A 20,518-nucleotide genomic window follows, 5' to 3' on the forward strand; every position below is an offset into this window, starting at 1 on the left:
AGAAAGCCCGCGTCTTCGCGGTTGCAAGAAGAGGGCTTAGCAACTTTTGCGCCCCGACGTCCCTGCTTCGCTTCTTTTGGACGGCGTCCCTTTCCGCAGAAAGGGAACGGGAGCAGCGGGCCGCCACGAAATGCACCTCTGCTCTTTCGAAAGCTCCGACAGGGCGTAATGGTCGATCTGCCCCCCACGGATCGCCTCGACACAGCCAAGCAGGGTCGTGTGTGTGTGTGTGTGTGTGTGTGTGTGTGTGTGTGTGTGTGAAACTTTGAAGAGGGCAGACAGCACCAAGAAGGCGCATTTCCCACCTCAGAGAGAGAAGAAGAGAAAGGAAGGAAGGAGGAAGGAGGAAGGAAGGAAGGAAGGAAGGAAGGAAGGAAGGAAGGAAGGAAGGAAGGAAGGAAGAAGGAAGGAAAGGAAGGAAGGAAAGAAGGAAGGGAAGGAAAGGAAGGAAGGAAGGAAAGAAAGAAAGAAAGAAAGAAAGAAAGAAAGAAAGAAAGAAAGAAAGAAAGAAAGAAAGAAAGAAAGAAAGAAAGAAAGGCTTAAGTCTGATTCATAAAGAGGGGTCCACAATTCGACCCCATAACGTCACCCACCCACCCAGCTAAACTTCTCGTCTTGAAGGCGGCAAGATTGGTTTCCGGGGATACTGAACTACAAGACCCCGTTTGGCACATACGAGCCACTCCGGGGTATTCTGCGAAAATGAAACTCCCGCAAGAGCTGGGAGAGCCCCCACCCCACCCCCCTTGCCCCACTGCTTAGATCCCCTTTGAAGTCCTCCAGCCGCCGATGCTCCAAGGCGGGCGGTTTTAACCTGTTTTTTTTTTTTTTCCTGACCGCCGCCTAAAAGTTCTTGACCACCACGGGAAGGTGCCTGGGGGGCGAGACGGAGCTTCTTTTGGCTTGGCAAGGTCTCGGTTTGCAGAACAGGAAAGCGGGGGAGAGGGTGGAGGAGGGGGTTGAAAAGGGTGAAATTTTCATCTCCGTCTGAAAGAAAGGGCAGCTTTGCAGAGCCAGCCTGTGTAGAGCCGAAGGTTCCGTCCCAAGAGCCCCCTCCTTTCTCCCTCCCCCCCCCCACTTTCCTCGCAAGCAGCCACAGGGGAAGGGAAGGAGGCTAAAGGGCGAGTGTGTGCGCTTGGCGAGGCTTCAAAGACTTCCGAAGTCTAGGGAGGAAAAGCAATCCGCCGAAACAAGCCTCGCTGGCCCCAGGACATCCTTTGGCGGATTTTTTTTTTTTTGCGGGGGGAGGCTGGGAACGGTACGGGACTGGCTGCCACCGGCATCTCTGGGCCCCCTGACCGGCCACAACGATAGAATAGAACAGAATTCTTGATTGGCCCAAGTGTGATTGGACACACAAGGAATTTGTCTTGATGCAAATGCTCTCAGTGTACATAAAAGAAAAGATACATTCGTCAAGAGTCCAGAATCATCAGGTACAACACTTAATAATAGCCATAAGCCCTGGTGCTTATGGGGAGGTTCATCCTCCTCGCCCCCCCCCAAAAAAATAACTGTTGGGCAAATGGGCTCAGCTCAAAGTGCTGGGCCAAAGGAGAGAGACAATACACAGTCCTTGTAGCGGGTAGGGCGGTGTGTATTTCCATCCATTTACTGGTATTTCATCCCGCTCTATAATTATGCGGATTGTCTCTTAAAAGGGGGTTTGTGGGGGGGGGGGAGGAAGGAATTGCACGCCTCCTTGTTTCCACAGACACTGGTTATGGTTGGTTCTAACTCCGTCCCTTGGAAGTCGGTGGGTTAGCCTGGAAGACAGGCGGGCATTCCAACTTGCTTGCACACAAGCAAATTATACAAACGATCCTTGTTGCGGATACATCATCAGAGCAAGGCTGGCTTGAGATCCTCACGGCGATCTCTACTGATGCTGGATCTTCGCGGGCGCGCAAATCTTTCATCAGCCACCGTCCGCTTAATGATTTATTACGCACCGTTCGAGCATCGCTGCGACACAGCTACGAAGAGAAAGCTCTTTTATGGCCACAGCAATGATTGCATGATGCTCTTGTGGTCCTCCAGCAGCTGGTCCCACACTAGGGATTTCTTAAGCGTCATTGCTGTGCAAGGAGAAGCCCCTCTACCTTCTGAACGTAGCAACGATTGGCTGGCTTTGACACTTAGAAGTCACTAGTGGAGACCTGTCCAGTGACACCAAAAAGCAATGGCTTAGTCTGAAAGCGCGAGTAGAGCAAGGCCATCAAGGAACGAGGGAGCCTCTTTTTGGGGGGCGGGGGGGTAAAGATTACCCTGGTTCAGTTCCTGTATTTCAGAAAGTCCTACACAACGTTGGTCTTTTATAACATCACTGTGCCGCCTCTGGAGCGACGATGCACAATTTGTCAACAAGACGACAAGCACATCCACGAAGCAATTTACTCCTTAGAGGTGAAGTCCTATCCAGGAATGGTATCACTTTGGGACCAACCCTACCGTCAGAGCAACTCGTGCCTAGCTTTATGGCAGGGTGGATTTTGCCACACTGTAAGATGCTGTCGATCATTTCATGACCATACCTAGAGGGTCCATAGACTGGTCAAAGAAGGCAGCTTCGCCACAGCCTCGGAGATATTTTGGGTCGAAGCTTCATTGCTAAGGAAGGGGTGTTCTTGAAAGGAGTACGAGGGTGTGTGTTTGTGTAGGCGGGTCTGTAAGTACACCTATCTATGCATCTGAACCTCCTGCCTTCTTCTTAGAGAAGGCCAGTCTTCTGTTAGTAGGTCCCCTTCCTAGTTTCTGCGCCTCAGTTGCAGAAGGTCCCACAGACATAGCGCAGGGGTCTCCAACCTTGTCCACTTTAAGCCAAGCGGACTTCAACCCCCAGAAGTTCAAGTTTGACAGATCCCTGCCATAGAGTGAAGTTTCCAAAGTCAGATCCTCCTCACCGACCGACCGGTTTGGTTTTGATAAAAGAAAAAGAAAGGAAAACCCATCCCTTGGCTGTTTTCTTGGGTCTTTCCCTCCCCTGCCTCTTCCCCTACTTCCTTTGGGGAGGGAAGCGAGCAAGCACCGGGCGAGCGCAACGAGGAAGTCCATTTCGAAATCGACCCCAGGCCCACCTCCAAAAGATCGCCCAAAGGCTGAAGAAGGGAGTTAGGGGCTTAGGGACTTCTGCCCTCACTGTGAGTTGTGTTGGTGTGTGTGTGTGTGTGTGTGTGTGTGTGTGTGTGTGCACGAAGGGAGGCTCAGCCAATTTCACTTTACACACGTTGTACGCTGACAATAAAGGTAATAATAAAGGGGCGCCCTGAAGGAAGGGAAGGCTCCCTGGGGCATTTGGGGGTCACTCTCCAACTTCTTTCTCAACCCCCGGAACTGCTGCTTGAAAGACAAGAGCTGCCTCTTCCCCCCTCTGAAGACCGCAGGCGACCAAGCAAGCTTCCTTTAGCCCGTCCCGGTCTGACGGGGTCCCGCAAAGAAGGGGGTGCTCCCAGGGAGCCCTAAAAAAAAATCCCCCTTTTCCAGCCCCCGATCGGAAACCAGATCACCTCTCCGGCCTCTTTCAAGCGTGAGGCCGGTCGCAGCCGATCAAACTCTCGTCCGAGGACCGGGAGCTGAAGTCCTACCTAAAGCAGATTCTGCGGAGACTTCTCCGAGTATCTTCGCTAGGCGTTGCAAATTATGGCTGGGTAGGTAGGTCAACTCCCAGAATCTCATTGCCCCGCTTACGGCCAAGGAATCTTTCCTGGCTTATAGCTCTGCATCCAAGTCAGCCGGGTCGATCTTGGATGCTTGGACGCGTTTGGCGGTGTCATTTGCACAAATCTTTACTCAAGGCAGTGAATAGAATAGAGTAGAGTAGCGTAGAATAGAATAGAATAGAATAGAATAGAATAGAATAGAATAGAATAGAATAGAATTCTTTATTGGCCAAGTGTGATTGGACACACAAGGAATTTGCTTTGGTGCATAAGCTCTCAGTGTACATAAAAGGAAAGATACAAAAGCTCTAAGGGTTTGGGGTTATTGACTCAATGTATCCTTTGGTTGACAGCGTTCCTGTAAGTCGCAAGATGGTTTGTGGGAACAACAACAACAGCAGCAGCAGCAGCAGCAGCAGCAGCAGCAACGGAACTCCATAGCCCAAGAGTTATTTTTTATTGATCTCTGCCCCAAAACAAGTCCTGGCGTTAAGTCCTGGATTCTCACGCGGCAGAACCGGCAGTCTTCGGGAGGCGAAACGTTGGAAAGGCAGCGAAGCAATTGCCGGTTGCCGTCCAAAGGGGGCGGCGACGGGGATGAATACAACCACTAGACCAGGGGTCTCCAACCTTGGCAACTTTAAGCCTGGAAGACTTCAACTCCCAGAATTGAACTGGGGAAGTCCTCCAGGCTTAAAGTTGCCATGGTTGCAGACCCCTGCACTAGACAGAATTTAAGTTGGGGCAGATGATGATGATGATGATGATGATGATGATGATGATTATTATTATAGAAAGACTGATGGAAGGAGAGATCGTAGGAAAGCAAGCAGGCCAGCAGAAAAGGGGTTTCTTTTCTCCTTCCCTTGCTTGTTCTGATTGTTCTGCCCTTTTCCCATGGCTCACCGGTTAGCCCATTTTGGAGTGGAGGGGTGCCTTTTCCCTCACCGGCACCAGCCCCCCCCGCTATCCTTAGGGCATATCCAGGAAGGGGGAATCTCAGGGCAAATGCTGCGAGGCCCCCAGACCCAAAGGTTCAGCTTTGATGCTGGGTCTGAATTCGGACAGGTGCTTGTTTAGTGGCCATTCAAAGTTACAACGGCACTGAAAAAAAGTGACTTACGGCCCTTTTTCACCCTTACGACCTTGGTAGCAACCCTATGATCATGGGATCAACATTTAGATGTTTGGCAAGTGATTCATGCTTACGACCATGGCTGCGTCCCAAAGACAGGTGATCCCCTTTTGCGACCATTTGACCAGCAAAAATCAATGGGGAAGCCAGATTCACTCAACGACTGTCACACTGGCTAATGAACTGCCATGGCTAATGAACTGTCGCGACTCACTTCACACCCGTGGCAAGAAGGGTCGTAAAATGGGTCAATGCTCAAGTAACAAACGTCTGGCTTAACAACGGAGGTTTGGGGTTCAATTGTGATCCTTAAATTGAGGACTACCTGGACTGTAAGAAACAGACTCGGGTGCCTGCCTAGACCAGAGCTTACCTCCGGCTCCTTCCACGGCCACCCGACTTCCAGTCGTCTGTTTGCGACTAGATAAGAGCGGCCAGTCCCTGTTGAGGCTGAGCCCCGCAGCGCGTTTCTCCCCAGCTATCGCTTCCTCCTAGCCTGGGATTCTCCGGCGCCGCCACTTCGTGCTTTAGTAGGCAAACGAGGCCCGGATCTCAAAGCTGAGAGGACGTGGGGCCGGCCCAATGCAACTCGCTCCCTGAAAGGGGGAAGGGAGGCGGACAGCCGAAAAGGTGCAGCGGTGTGGAAAGGTGTCCCGGGAGCAGGTAAGAAGGCAGCTCAGGGTTTCCAAAGGAAAAGGAGGCGGTTTGACGGCAACCCTAAAACAGCGCAGGGCAAAGCAATAAAGGGGACCGAGCTTGACGCGCGCAGGAAGAAGGTACAAGAAGGATCGATTCTGCCTGAATCCACCCTTCACCGCAGAGACTTTGGTGGGGGGCAGCCGTGGGCAGCAACTTCAAAGCCGGCCGCTGCATTTTGCCCTTGCGAGGGGCTCTCACCGCAGACAGAAAGGAAAATGGAACAGCTTTGGCACTCGGAGCAATGGTTTTAGGTGGTGGTTTTGCTGAACTGTTGTTCTCCTTGTGGGGGGAAAAAAAATCCAAAAAACCCAAAGCCTCTCAACCACGCCCTTCACCCCCCCCTCAACTTTTTCTAACGGGCAGAGAGACAGAGACGGCCGCGGTCCTGAAATCCTCGATGCTGAGATTTAAAAGAAAAAAACTGGAATAAAGGGCGGGTCAAGTTCCCAGTTTTTCTAACTGTGTAAAACTGTCCAGTCCATCTCTTCGGCTTCCCGCTCTCTTCCCCGACCCCCCCTCCTTCTCTTTTTAACCTTGGAAGGGTAGCTGGAGGCTCCCAGAGTGGTGTCCGAGGCAGTGAAGAAAATCCTGGGTTTGGTTTGAATCCGCCGGCAGATCCAGCTCCTCCTTGGCTTCCTTTCCCTCCACCCCCCCTGAAAAAGTCGCCTTCTCTCTTCGACCTGCTCTCCTTCCGAGATCGGAAACGGCGGCATCCTTTCATTTTTCTGCCGTCCTCCAAACTGGAGGGTGGAAGCGGGAAGGGAGGCGGGTGGGGCGAAGCAGGGGACCATCCGAAAAGAGCCTTCCAAATTCAGCGAGCAGGACAGACGGGGGCGCAAACTGGGCACAAGCCCGCTCAAAAAGCGCCGTTCCAAGATTTTATTTTATTTTATTTTATTTCCAGAAATTTTTATTGCTGGGCAATCTGGATACCTGGAGAGGCAGATGGCGATTCCTGCCAGCCCTACCTGGAGAACGGGACACGGCCAGCCTTGCCCGGAGTCTTGGGGTGCTGAAAACCTCCGGGTCTTGGGGACAGACGGGGGTCTTTAGCCTCGCCTCGCCTGGCCTTCTCTGCTGGCTTACGTTTTTTTTCAGAGAGGTCAAGGCAACTTGTTCCTGAAGGATGACCTGCAGACGAGATTCCCCTGAAAGCAGTCGGCCCACTCAATGTGACCAAGTCAAACTTGGTGTATGTGAGAGAGAGAAGAGAGGGGAGAGAGGGGGAGAGAGAGGGGAGGGGGGGGGAGAGAGAAAGAGGGGAAAGGGGAGAGGGAGAGGAGAGGAGAGAGGAGAGAGAGGGGGGAGAGAGGAGGGAGAGAAAGAGAGAGAGGGAGAGGGAGAGAGAGAGGGAGAGAGGAGAGAAAGAAGAGGGGAGGAAAGAGAGGGAGGAGGGAGAGGGAGAGGAGAGAGAGAGGGAGAGAGGGAGAGGGAGGGAAGAGGGAGGGAGAGAGAGGAAAGAGGGAGGAGAGGGAGAAAGGGAGGGAGGGGAGAGAAAGGGGGAGGGAGGGAGGGAGAGAGAGAGAGAGAAAGAAAGAGGGGGAGAGAGAAAGAGAGAGGGAGAGAGAGGGAGAGGGAGAGGAGAAGGAGAGAGAGGGAGAGAGAGGGAGAGAAAGGGGAGGGAAGGAGGGAGGGGAGAGAGAGAGAAAGAGAGGGAGAGAGAGGGGGAGAAAGGGGGAGGGAGGGGAGAGAAAGGGGGAGGGAGGGGAGAGAGAGAGAGAAAGAAAGAGGGGTGGAGAGAGAGAAAGAGAAGGAGAGAGAGGGAGAGGGAGAGGGAGAGGGAGAGAGGGGAGAGAGAAAGGGGGAGGGAGAGGAGAGGAGAGAGAAGGGAGGGAGAGAGGGAGAGGGGGAGAGAGAGAGAGAGAGAGAGAGAGAGGAGAGGGGAGAGGAGAGAGAGGGAGAGGGAGAGAAGGGAGGGAAGGGAGGAGAGGGAGAGAGAGAAAGGGGGAGGGGAGAGAGAGAGAGAGAGAAAGAAAGAGGGGTGGAGAGAGAAAGAGAAGGGAGAGAGAGGGAGAGGGAGAGAGGGGGAGAGAGAGAGAGAGAGAGAGGGAGAGAGTTCACTAACTTCACTCCTGTTGGAGTTCAACTCCCCTGGATCACCTTATTGTAGGTGATGGGAAATATAGCCCAACAAATCTGCCAAGTTGAGAATAGTTGCTTTTGAAAAAAAATGGCAAAATCCACCTAAGTAAATCAATGCCCCTACAGTATGGAATGCTATCCAACAATTTACCAAAGGCAGCCTTGAGGCCAAATAGTACAGCACATGTACTGTGCTTCCTGAAGCCATATTTATGGGCTTTTTCTCACTGACATATCTGATTTATTCTCATTCACTTCCCAATGTTCCTTTTCTGTGTGACGGTGAAGTTGATGCAGGTAGATCATTCCCAGACTCTGACTAGGATAGCAGCAAATACAAGGGGGGGAAGATGGCTTTTATTGCAGAAGGGTGGACCGGAACTGCTTCCCTGCTTCTGATAATAATAAGGTCCCCTCTTTTCCTCCCCAGTGCCATTCTGAAGGGATGATGGAAGAGGGGTATACTGGGGAATCATTCCTGCCTTTATGAAAGTTACTTCCCTGATGACTAGCCCATGTTCTCCAGCATTGACACTTGTATTCGAAGTCTTCTAGTCTCACCATCATTTCCAGGAAGCTGTAATGAGGACAAGCTTATTGTTACCACAAGGAGGAGTGGCAAGTGGCTGCCTTAGAGGAGGCAGTGCGTGGTCAACAGAATCCAGACAAATGAAACCAATCTCCTTCAAGGCTTTCCTACTTCAAGGCCACTTCACTTCCTTTGGACCAGCAGTCTAGAATTGGGAAACCAATGTGTTTATTCCCCAAAGCTTTGGCGCCACTTGGAAAGTAATCTCACTTCCTTGAGAAAAAAAAAATGTGGCTTTGGCCTGTTTCTTCTAAGTCAGTATCAACGTGCCAGGTCCGGTGGTGCATTTTTTCAAGAGTCAAATATTGTTCCTTTTGCCTCCAACTGAACTCTCTTACAGGTGCTTGACCCACAGGAATGTCTCACCTGGTGTCACAGGCAGCTCTCCTAAATTCAGTGCCCCCCGTGGTGTGTGTGTGTGTGTGTGTTCAATATAAGGTGAAGAGGCAAAATTTACAGATCTGAAATGGGAAGGAATGACATCATTTTTGTGGAGCTCAGAGAAGGCAGGCTGTCCTTTGGACACACAGGGACGCCATTCAGAAAGATACCAGTCAATTTGGATTCACTAGCTGAAGAAGCTGATCTGAGAGTAATTCTTCAATAAACGATTTACTACAAGGTAGACTTTCAGGCACCACCTGAGAATTCGAGAATCATCCTCGTTTTTAAGACAAAAGAGGCAACGCAGACGTTTTGATGGTGGACATTTGCTTTTTCCGGATAGGTGAGTTGGACTTTTTAAGGAGCCGCGTCGTGAGTCTCTTGCATTGAAGGAAAGTTGAAGGTGGTTCTCTAATGGCTGGATCTCTCGCCTAGGATTCCCGGGCAGGCGGCAAGAGGATCCCTTTCACTGGTCACTTTAGGATCAACTAGACGCCTCTGCCACGTGGATCCCCAGTTGGAGTAATCCTAAGCCGAAATTGGAAGCCGAAACCCTTCCAATGGAGGCTTGGAGAGCTCGCTGTCTTCCAGGCCGGCCTCGTGCCATTATTTTCCTTGGCGGAGATTTCTTGGAAGGCAGGAGTCCTCAATCTTATCCCGCTCCCTCCCTTCCTTCCCTCCCCAGCCTCTCTATCTTGGCAGGTCGAGAGGTATTTGTCTGTCAAATCGGCCTGGCTTTAGCCAAAAGAGAGTGGGAAAACTTGGAGAGAACTAGGAAGAAGAAAAAAAAAATACTTGGCCTTTCTCGTCAGCTTCGAAATCTCCCAGCTTTCTTCTGCCCCGATCGCAGAACAACCTTCCAGCAGCGATCCTCCAACGCTAAGGAGTTAGGGTTTCCGGACCAAGGCGGCTAAGGATCGCGCCATGCTTTAGGAAGGCACGATTCAGTGCAAACCAAGGGCCCTCACCGGCTTCACTCGAGGTGCCCCTCTGCGCCCGATCCCAAACCCTGGCCTTGAGGAATTGGACGGCGGTGAACTTGTTGCAAACGCGGTGTTGTTTTTTTCAGGCGGGGTTCTCCTTTGACTTCATCCATCAGGGGGACCACTAAGAAATCTCCAGTCTGGAAAATGCGACGCATCGGGATGGCTTCTTTAAAAGGGTGACTGTGTGTGTGTGTGTGTGTGTGTGTGTGTGTGTGTGAGAGAGAGAGAGAGAGAGAGAAAGGTTCGAGTTGTCGACCAGAAACCAGAAAGGAAGTCGCGGCTTCCCCGTTTCCCTTTCTTCTCTTATCCCTTTCCTTTCGGTTGCAAAAACCACATTTTCCAGAAGGCGGATTCCATTACAAGGGAAAACAAAGCGGCGGTTTTCGCCTTCGGTGGTCCCTTTTTTTTTACGAGCGGAGACTCGCTTTGCAGCATCCCTTGGGAAAACAGCCCTCCCTCCTTGCCCCGTTTTAATTTTGCACGGTCGCTCGAAGCTAGTCTGTTGGTCCCGAACCAGTTAGGGACCCTCGCGATATCCTAACGCTCTCGGTCGGTTTCTTTTGAAACGCTGCCGACCCTTCGAGGTTGTGGTTCTCTTCCAAGAAAATCAAGGCGAACCGTCGCAAGGTTGCCTACCCTTCGTGGGTGTGTGTGGGTGGGTGGGTGTGCGCGCCCGCGCAATTCTCCTGCATTTGGAAAACCTCTAAACGGGGCTCTCAGAAAGTAGAGCTGGCGGGCAGAAAGTTTCAGGGGATTTCCTGATGATCGTTTCCTGGGCAGCATCTTGATTTATCCCTTGGCCTGTTAGGATCTCATTCTGGGCCGCCTGGAGACTTCGGCTGGACCGAAGTTCCCGGGGAAGAGTGCGTGCAAAGATGTCGTCTCAAGACTCCCCCTCCCTCCTTCCCCCCCCTCTCTTTCTTTTGGATCTCACTGGCGTCAGGGAGCCACCCCACCCCACGCAAACCCGTTTCCCTGGTACCTAGGAAAATTCCCTCCCCGCTCCATCCCATTCTGAGGGCATCGGCCTGGATCAGTGGTGGGATTCAAAAATTTTTTATCCCCGGTTCTGTGGGCGTGACTTGGTGGGCGTGGCATGGCCTGGTGGGTGTGGCTTGGTGGGCGTGTCAGGGAAAGGATACTGTAAAAAATCTCCATTTCCATCCCACTTCAGGGGAAGGATACTGTAAAATCCCCATTCTCTCTCCATCCCACTGACCTGCTTTCCAGCTCCGTTCTCCTGTGCAGGGCAACAAAAGAAGACCCAGCTGATCAGCGGGGATCTGGGAGGCAGAGAATAGATGGGAACAGTGCCAGTTAGAGGTGGTATTTGCCAGTTCTCCAAACTACTCAAAATTTCCGCTACTGGTTCTCCAGAACTGGTCAGAACCTGCTGAATACCACCACTGGCCTGGATCCTTCCTTGCCCTGCCCTGGTTCGATTCCCCAGCGTGGAACCACCCCTCCCCCCACTCCCGCCAGGCCTGCTTTCTGCCAAAGCCGCAGACGTCCCGAGTTGGGGGGGGGCATCCAAGCCTTCAGCCTCCTTGGCACCCCAAGCTCCCTCCGTGGGGTTGGCTTCATTGCCAAGGTTGCCTCTATTGTCCCGCCGAGGTCCATTGTGGGCCGGGCGGAGCTTTTTCCCCCCTCTTCTCCCGGCTCTTGAACAGTCCGTTGCGCAAACACAACAGGCAAGGAGCGCCAGCTGCCAGGAGAAGCAGAGGGAGCGGGCCAGCTCTATAATGGGATGGGGTTTGAATGGTTTGGATTCGCAGGGGTCTCCAACCTTGGCAACTTTAAGGCTTTGTGGACTTCAGCTCCCAGAATTCCTCAGCCAGCTTTGCTGGCTGAGGAATTCTGGGAGTTGAAGTCCACAAGCTCTTAAAGTTGCCAAGGTTGGAGACCCCTGGAATGTGTGTGTGTGTGTGTGTGTGTGTGTGTGTGTGTGTGTGTGTAAGCCCAGTCCGGGTGCGGTCTGAACTTCAAGTGGCCTCCCATTGAGGAACGACCTGGAGAAGAGGAGGAGGAGGAGGAGGAGGAGGTCGGCTTCAACGGGTCAAGGAAAGCGGGGATTGGATCAGGAAAGCGACCGCTTTGCTCCACCGGGACCGGGGTGGGTGGGTTCTGTGCCCGGACCGGACGCCTTTTGCAAAAAAAAAAAATGGCAAAGGGCGAACTGATCGTGAAAGAGTTTTTTTGTAGCTGCTCCTTCGAAAGAAAGGAGCGACTGTGCATGCCCTGAATATTAAAGGGGGCTGTTCACACGTGATATCGCAGCCGGATACCTATGACCCTCGTCCTCTCCCCCCGACTTTCGTGCGTGTGAACGGCGTTCGTGCTAGAGGAAGAGCGAAGAAGAACGGTGGTTAAAATAAGAGGCGCTCGAGACTCCTTTGAAAGCCGAACTGGCCCAGCTAAAAAAGCTATTTTTTACGAGAAGATGTCGATTCCTAAAGACACGAATAGCCCCTTGCAGGTCCCTGGGCGAGAACTGTTTGCCTTCTCTTCTTCTGGGGTAGTTTCCCCCTCCTTCCCATTTATCTTATGGTCCCAGGACTTCTTGCTCCCCGCTGTCCACCATATCAACTGGGCCCCCTCCTGGTTTGGCTTTCTAAGGGAAAAAACCACGCTGGTTTTGTGAATACATTTTCTAGACCAGGAAGCTCCAACCTTGGCAACTTGAAGACTTGTGGACTTTTAACTCCCAGAATTCTTCAGCCAGCTATGCTTTAAAGCAGGGGTCTCCAACCTTGGCAACTTTAAGCCTGGAGGACTTCAACTCCCAGAATTCCCCAGCCAGCTATGCTTTAAGGCAGGGGTCTTTGCTGGCTGGGGAATTCTGGGAGTTGAAGTCCTCCAGGCTTAAAGTTGCCAAGGTTGGAGCTTCCTGGTCTAGAATGCATTTCAAGCTAAAAAAAATCATCTTTTTTGTCTTTTGAAGGAAAGGCTCGAGGGCGAAGGAGCACTGTGAAAATATCCCAGGGAGTGGCACTCAGGAGAAGGTTCCCATCCCAAGTCCTTTAGACTGAGATCAAGGCAGAAGCTTGAACAATCTGGATTTTGGGAAACCGACCGTCTGAAGCGCTGTTATGGGGTCAATTCCCCTCCACTCTTGCATTTCTTAGAGAAACGCCCTTTCTGGGAATGACCGAGCAGGCAGGCTCTTTCAGAAGGGAAAGAGCTACACATAGGATGTAGGTAGTAGGTAGGTTTACAAAAGCCGCGATTCCAGGTAAGGGCATTTCGGAGAGACTAAACGCCCGAGGCTCCCAAAAAGCCAAACCTCCGGACCAACCGCCTTGGGAAGGTCGGATAAATTTTTCGTTTACAAAGAAACGCAAAATCCTTTTTTTAACTCTTGACTCTCAACAAGCGCTTCAGCCTAAACTTCTTCCTCGGAGCTTTGGATTTTCTCTCCGCCCATCCAAGATTGCGCCAAGGCCTGTTTCGGACGGGTTCCGCGAAAGACCTCTGAAAAACCCCAACCCAGAGCCCTGTTCGATTACTACCAGCCACAAAACCCGCAACTGATTTGCAAACCGGCTGGAAACGCAATGATGGGGTGGGGGGAGAATAGCGTTGAGAGAACATTTTCCTCCCTCCCCCCCTCCCCCCCACCGGCCTTTCCAGGACAGCCTCCAAGCCTCCAATCCGCGCAGTAGAGCAGCGACTACTCCCAGTCGCCGCCGGTGCGCCCTTGGCGGACTCGATCCTGCGTAATCAGGCGGCCTCCGGTTTGTTGCGCTCAGGAGGACGCTGGTCCGGCGCACGGTTTACCTGAGTGGAAAAAGCAGCTCCAGTACGCAATAGGAGAAGCTGAAGAGGCAGTTCCGTTTGCTGCTTGTCTTCCGAGATCTACAGGAGACGAGAAGGCGTGCAATAAAAAGGACGGGGTCGTCTGAAAATTGTGTGTGGATAGTCTGCCAGAATAATTTGGCTGAAGCAAGGTCAACTTTTTCAAATCTTGTGTTTTAGGGGTCATGGGACACATTTATTTTACTTGAGGGCATTGCCCTAACTAGGAGGGAGATATATATATAAACTTAAGATATATATATATATATATATATACACATACACACACACACACACACATATATACATATAGATAGATAGATAGATAGATAGATAGATAGATAGATAGATAGATAGATATAGATATAGATATAGATATAGATATATGAACAGATGAACACAATACAGAAGCCTGATGATGGCAGATGAGATTCTGCCGAAACGTTGCTACAACTTTAAAACCACAACTACAATGACGTGGGAAAATACTATAACAAAGCTGAATGCCATATATATATATATATATATATATATATATATATATATATATATATATTCACTAAATTTTAAAATGCTATCTATTAATGTGTTAATTACTCTCTCTAGAAGGCTGATGATAATCTACAAACCCTCTTTTTCATCAGCTAACAAATCTTGTTATATTTTCCCCCATTCTTTTCTTTTTTTAATTGTTATTTCTGGTACAGCTAAAAAAAAAAAGCACCATGAATCATGTACGCATATGTCTGTCTGTCTGTTTCACGATCTATTTTATCTTCAGAATTAAACAAGGAGGTGAAGTTCTTGCTTCTTAAAGCCACAGTGAATGCTTTGTTTATTCATGTCAGAAACATCACAAATAAAGCATACTATATGACATAAAATTTCACATATAAAATACAAGATTAAAATGGTGCACAAGTTAAACAGATCTTGCCCAGAAACTAGCAACATTAATTGCATTCTATCATGCTACCATGCGCCATGAGCTCTTCAAGAGTACGCTGATCAGGACACAAAGGGCAAATATATGTGTTGTTGTCTGCATGTTACAAACCAGAGGTCTCCAAACTTGGCAACTTTAAGACTTGTGGACTTCAACTTCCAGAATTCCTCAGCCAGCAAAGTAAAGCTGGCTGAGGAATTCTGGGAGTTGAAGTCCACAAGTCTTAAAGTTGCCAAGTTTGGAGACCTCTGTCACAAAGAATTGCAAAGGGCAGAAGCCACCAGATATTCCCATTTGTTCAGAGCGTCTTTGGATCTTGTTGTACCTGTGCAGTCTATTCAATGGTCTCCATACTTCCCAGCTTTCACCAGAGCCAGGTGCCCATTCCTCTGTTGGTGCCATCCAGTGTTGCAAGTTCTTTGTAGCTTTCCATAGGGTCTCTCCGCTTTCAAATTCTTTGAAGTAAGTCTTCTGTTGACCTAAGAGTACTACTCCTAAGGAAGCTTTTCCTGAATTTTAATCTCTGATGAGTTGGTTGTAGGCCATAAAGAGGGTGTTGTCTAAATATAGATGATTTAAGCCTCTCTCTCTCTCTACATGCTGATGCTTCTCTGTGAACAACAAACAGGGCAACGAAACTGAGGTGAAAGATCTTATCTAGAGTGGCAGGTAATAATAATGCCATTAAAAATAGTAAAACTGCCTTTGATTAACTGTCCTAATTCACGTAATTTACCCAACATCTGTTCAGTGAAATGATAGTCCAAGAAAAGTCGTGCTCGCTAATTCCTTGCTTTAACCTTCCCCAAAGAAGGTTAATCTCTGAGTGGAAATAGAACAATACTATTTATTAAAATAATCAGTGCTGTTATATCACTGAGAGCAACCTGTGAACATTTTCTTGGATATTTAAATATAAAGGCAGAAACTTCAGAATATTTTCCTGAATCTAACATCAGGAAGTGTCAGATATTCAATATAAAATGGGGAATTGGAATTCAAAATATAAGTTCCTCAACTATCAGAAGAAGAAAATATGGAAACAGAAATCACCTCACTTGTGGAAGTTCTATATATTTAATGTGGTAAGATAATCTATATACAGTAATATATTTATTATTATATATACCGGTAATTATATAATTACTAATCATATACAGTTAATTTTATGTATGGTTATTTTTTTTAACTTCTTGAAAGAGTTAAAATTAGAACTGGCCCTAAATATAATAAATGTGCTGTCCCAGCCCGTCTATGGGAATTGGATAATTACTTAGGAATTATGAGCTGTCCCCTTAAGGGAATGCATCATGGTAAATGTAGTTAAAGGTATCCTGGGAAATCTAGTTCATGTCATGTGGCCACATCTGTAATCCTGATTGGTCACTAATTGACCCTTGAGGGGTTGGGGGAGGCTTCCCTCCATTCTTGCCTGGACTCATGAACTGATAGCAGTTTTTCTACTGGTACGAGATGGGTTAGGAGATAACCATCTTTCATCTACAAGGCAGATATACAAAGGATTGGTCATAAAAGAAGAACTTTGTCACAAACGTGAGTTATGAGGATGCTTGATGAACCAATAAATGCTCTTTGTTATGGACGTCTTGTTGAGTTATCTCTCTGCATCTGTACAGTTTATGAATCCACCTCTGTACAAGATACAGAAAAGTAAAAGATGGTTATCTCCTAACCCATGTCATAAAAATAAATTTTGAAACAAAATTATTCTTATCACTGACCATTTTTTAAGAAGAGAAGGAAAAATGATTGCATAAACTAATTTTAAACTTCATTCAGACTTCTATTGTACCAGAGTATGATGGTGGCCAGATTCTTTTATGGGGTCAGATCTTTAAAAGTATTATTATTTATATAGTTATTTATTATCTTGACTGTGTAAGGGTGCCATTTACTAAATTGATTTACTATTATTGGATGCAGTATTTACTTTCCTAAATGTTTCTCTTTTTGGGTATCTTGTTTTTAATACAGTTTCCTTCCTAAGAAAACTGTCTTTAAGCCATAATCCCAGGCCAATAGAAAGTTGAGTTTCTATTATATGAGTGGACAACTGAATGCTGAAGTTCTGGTAATTTTCCCTTTCTGCTTATAAGCAATCAGTGGCATTTGATATATATCAAGAGCCAGATAACAGAATACATAGACACTAATCCAATCTCCCCTGACTATTTTAGTATTCAAGCTGGCTGGAGCTATGCAACTGATAAAACAAACTGTTACTATACTTTGCCAGTAAACACAATGCTTTAAGATACAACTTGGGTTTAACAGCATAATTTCAGGTATGAAATCTAGCATCATTGGAAGTTCTTTTATAGATTATTGATTTGTTTAGACCAAAATTTCATTCCTAACCAGCAACAGATTCAGGCTGAGTTCATGCAAACCACCTGTTTCCTGATCTTTTTTAACTGGAGCTCCTTGGATCAGTCACAGCCACAGCTGCTAACAGCCACAGTTAGATCTCTTCCGCATAAGAAAATGGTTGGCTGTTTCATTCATAGCTCTACCACTTTTCTATTAATGTTGAATAATAAAATAAAACAATTAGTCCTGTTAATGTCAATGGGACCGTAATGGGTTGAACTCTGCTTGAATTTTAAAAATGTAAACAATCTTTTCTTCTTCTAACATGTAAATCATGCTGGCAGCAATTCCATGATAATTCCTTTTTTCCCATTTGCATGTTGATTTTATTTCACAACTGAGAGAATGTATATTGATTAGGTCAAAAATAAAGAAAAACAAACATTAAAAAGACAGTAAGTAAAGGTAGACAAGTAAATAACAGTAGTAACCTTTTTAAAATGTTTATGTTCAACCTCCAGAATTAAGTAATATTAAAGGATCCTCATACTTCAATTTTCTTTAATTTTTGTTTACCCAGATTATGTTTTCTAAAGCACTGGGGGAACTCCCACACAGGAAACAGTTCTTAGAAGAGTAAATATCTCTGCTGAGTGTTCCACAAAGACGCTATTGTGTAGTCACTCTGTGCAGACAATGATACTAACAACACAAACAGTTTTGTTGAAAGAATTGGCATCCACTACATCCAGCTATGTATATGCTAAAGTACTGTATTTCAACCAAAACCTGTGGAAGGATTAAGCTTGCTAATTAAATACCTGTGTAGAATGACATACAATTTTACTAGGTGTATAGCCATGTTATATACAAATAGATGGCAAGGCTTTGCTATAAAAGATTTTGACAGGGAACTATTATGATACTATACTATTAAATATTTGCACTACATGGTGGAAGCGGACATTCCAGTGATTGCCCCTCCCAAGATTCCTTTTTTAAATGATCAGGTAAATCTCATCATTTTCTTTCAGGCAAAAGAAAGAAAGCATTTGGAGATAAGAACTGAACAAGTGCTTTTTTTCAGGCAGAGACAACTTGGTCGCCTCTAGATTTCTAGATCTACATCTCCCACAATCCTTTGCTATGAGATGGACCTAATGGGAGCTAAAGCTTAAAGCATCTGGATTCTGGAAGGCAGAATGCTAACCTTTGTCCTAACACATCCATGACTATATTGGCTGTGGAATATCTATGCTTTGAATTAGGGCAGAAACTTGTCCTCCGTGTGTATAATTCCCACAAACTCTCATGATTATTCATGCTGACTAGACTTCTGGACACCAATGATCCATAACATACAGAGGGCTACAAGTTCTTCACCTATACCGCAGACAGCACCTTGAAATATAAGCCATTTCCAATAGAAATGTCTTTGAACTGGGGAGCCTGTCTATCTCTAATCCAATAAGTGGAAGTGGCAATTGCCAACCTTCTAAAACTTTTAAAAAGTTTGAAAGGCCAAATTATCTAAATGTTGGTAGAGCCATGATGAGAAATTGAAATAGCAAGCGATAAAGGCTCTGATGCAATGGGCATTACAAGGACATTCTGTAAAGTCTTTGATGGGATTTCTTTTTCATAGTCTCAATCAAGACAACTGTTCAGTTTGAAAGATCAATTTAGTCTTTCTTTTTGGCAAATGCAACATCAACTAGGTTACTCAGCACAGTGAACGTTCTTTTCCTAGCTTGTTATTCTTGGCAATGGGTTTGACTTGTAACAGAAACAAAAGATTAGAAATAGAAGTTGGAGAACAGTTTGATATCAGTTACTGGAATTTCTGGTCTCACATTGATGTATTGCTTAATTTTAGAAACTTACTGTATATGGAGCCAGAGTATTGTTCCACCTAGCTTAGAACTATTGACTCCCAACCCTGATATAAGCCACTTTAAACATGTCAGATTTAGCTAAGTTACGTGTCTCTTAGATAACGGTTATACTAAGATTTCAACATATTATATAGATATCAAATAAATGTACAGACCTTCCTGAAATAGGAGATTCGAAATAAGTTTTCTTTCTTGAGCTCATGTTTGAAGTGTGAAATGAAATAGGAGATTCAAAATAAGTTTTCTTTCTTGAGGTCATGTTTGAAGTGTGATTCTTTTTCTTCTTTAATAGAGAGGGCATAACAGCATTCTCGTTAAAGACTTCCATATATGGGTGCGGAGGGCAGTTTAATCTTTCCTTTTGCTGCTGATAATCTGTGAGTCTATATAACATCTAACAAAAGAAAATAAAATTTCACTTATATGCTCCGAGGAATCTAGTTTTACCTTTGAGGGCTTCCATCATCATCAGCCATTTAGTCGTGTCTGATCTTCGGCCACTCTATGGAACAGCGCTCTCCATGCCTTCTGTCTCACACCGCCTCCTTCAGATTTGCCATGTTCATCCCAGTGTTTTCCACTATAGTGTCCAGCCAACAGGTATTAGAGCAGTCCCTTCTCCTTTTTCCGATGATCCCTCCCAGCATGATTGACTTTTCAAGTGAGTCCCCTTGCATGACACGGACAAAGTATGACACCCTTTGTTTGGTGATCTTGGTTTCAAGTGATATTTTTGATGTGATCCAGCCTACAACTTCTTTGTTTGTGATTTTTTTAGGTCCGTGGGATGCATAATAGTCATCTCCAGCACCATAATTTAAAAGTATCCACTTTTCTCCTGTCTGCCTTTTTCAGAGTCCACGATGGCTTCCAACTAAGTTCAAATCCTGACAGTAGAAAGTTGTAATTCATGTGAAAACAAAGGTTCAAGTTGCAGACAATCCTTCTTTAAGTGTAGAGTCACCTCTTCATGTATATCAACAGAGAAAGCAGACGTGAGAAAGAGCTGCTCAACCATTCCTTTTATACTAAACTGAACATCTGAACGTAAGGTTGGACAGGCTCACTGATAAGCATTAAATATGGGCCACTCCACTGACATCAGATCCATGTGATAAATACAAGGAGATGTTGTGAGGGAGAACAGCTGTAGAACAGCATTAACATGGCTAATATTTTTAGTTTAATTTATCTTAGAGGGATGTTGTAAGAATTAGTTTGAAAGAAATAACAAATAATTAGTATACCTTTAATTTCATTTATTTCAAGTTTAACATTAATGTTGTATTGCTGTTATTTTTATATTTTTTCATCCTCCAGTTTCATATGCAAAACTCATAATTTGCTACAAATTTCTGTTTCACAATAACAGAATGGAATGGTGCTCCTTTGTTGCCTGGTCAGGCCATATTGGAATGGGTTAAAAGAAAGATTTCTGTGGAAAAAAGTTATCCCATGCTCATTTGATATAAATATATATCAAAACTCTAGCAATTTTTTTTTGTTTCATAATGCTCTTGCTGTTCCACACTGTGCTCCCACTGTTTCCAATGTACCCAGACAAAAAAATCATAATTCCAGAATCGCTTTCCAAGGAAAAAGGATTGGGATGGCAAATTCCATAAGTAGAGCAAAATAAGATTCAGGAAAGTAGATATTTTCTAAATAAACTGATGGTTTAGAACATGCTTAATCCAGGAATTTGTTTTCATGACCAGAATTGAAGGGTGAATGGAAATACTTTCAGAGACATACTGGTACATCCCATTTCAGTTGTGCTCCAAGATTTCTTAATGCTGGTGGCCTAAAAAGCACATATCATAGTTAAATCACTGAGAATTGTAAGCATGATAATCTACAGTCCTTGGTGAAGATGAGAAAAGGTATTTTTCACTAACAACTAAGACTGTATATCTGCCAGTGTGACATTTTCCATACTGCCATCTGTTATGCTAGCACTGAGTAGGTTTTCTGGTAGACCTCTAGATAACATATAGTAAATCAGTGTTTTGACTTC

Source organism: Pseudonaja textilis, chromosome 8 (assembly GCF_049901715.1).
Source record: "Pseudonaja textilis isolate UNSWEBS1 chromosome 8, rPseTex1.2, whole genome shotgun sequence".
Taxonomy (NCBI): domain Eukaryota; kingdom Metazoa; phylum Chordata; class Lepidosauria; order Squamata; family Elapidae; genus Pseudonaja; species Pseudonaja textilis.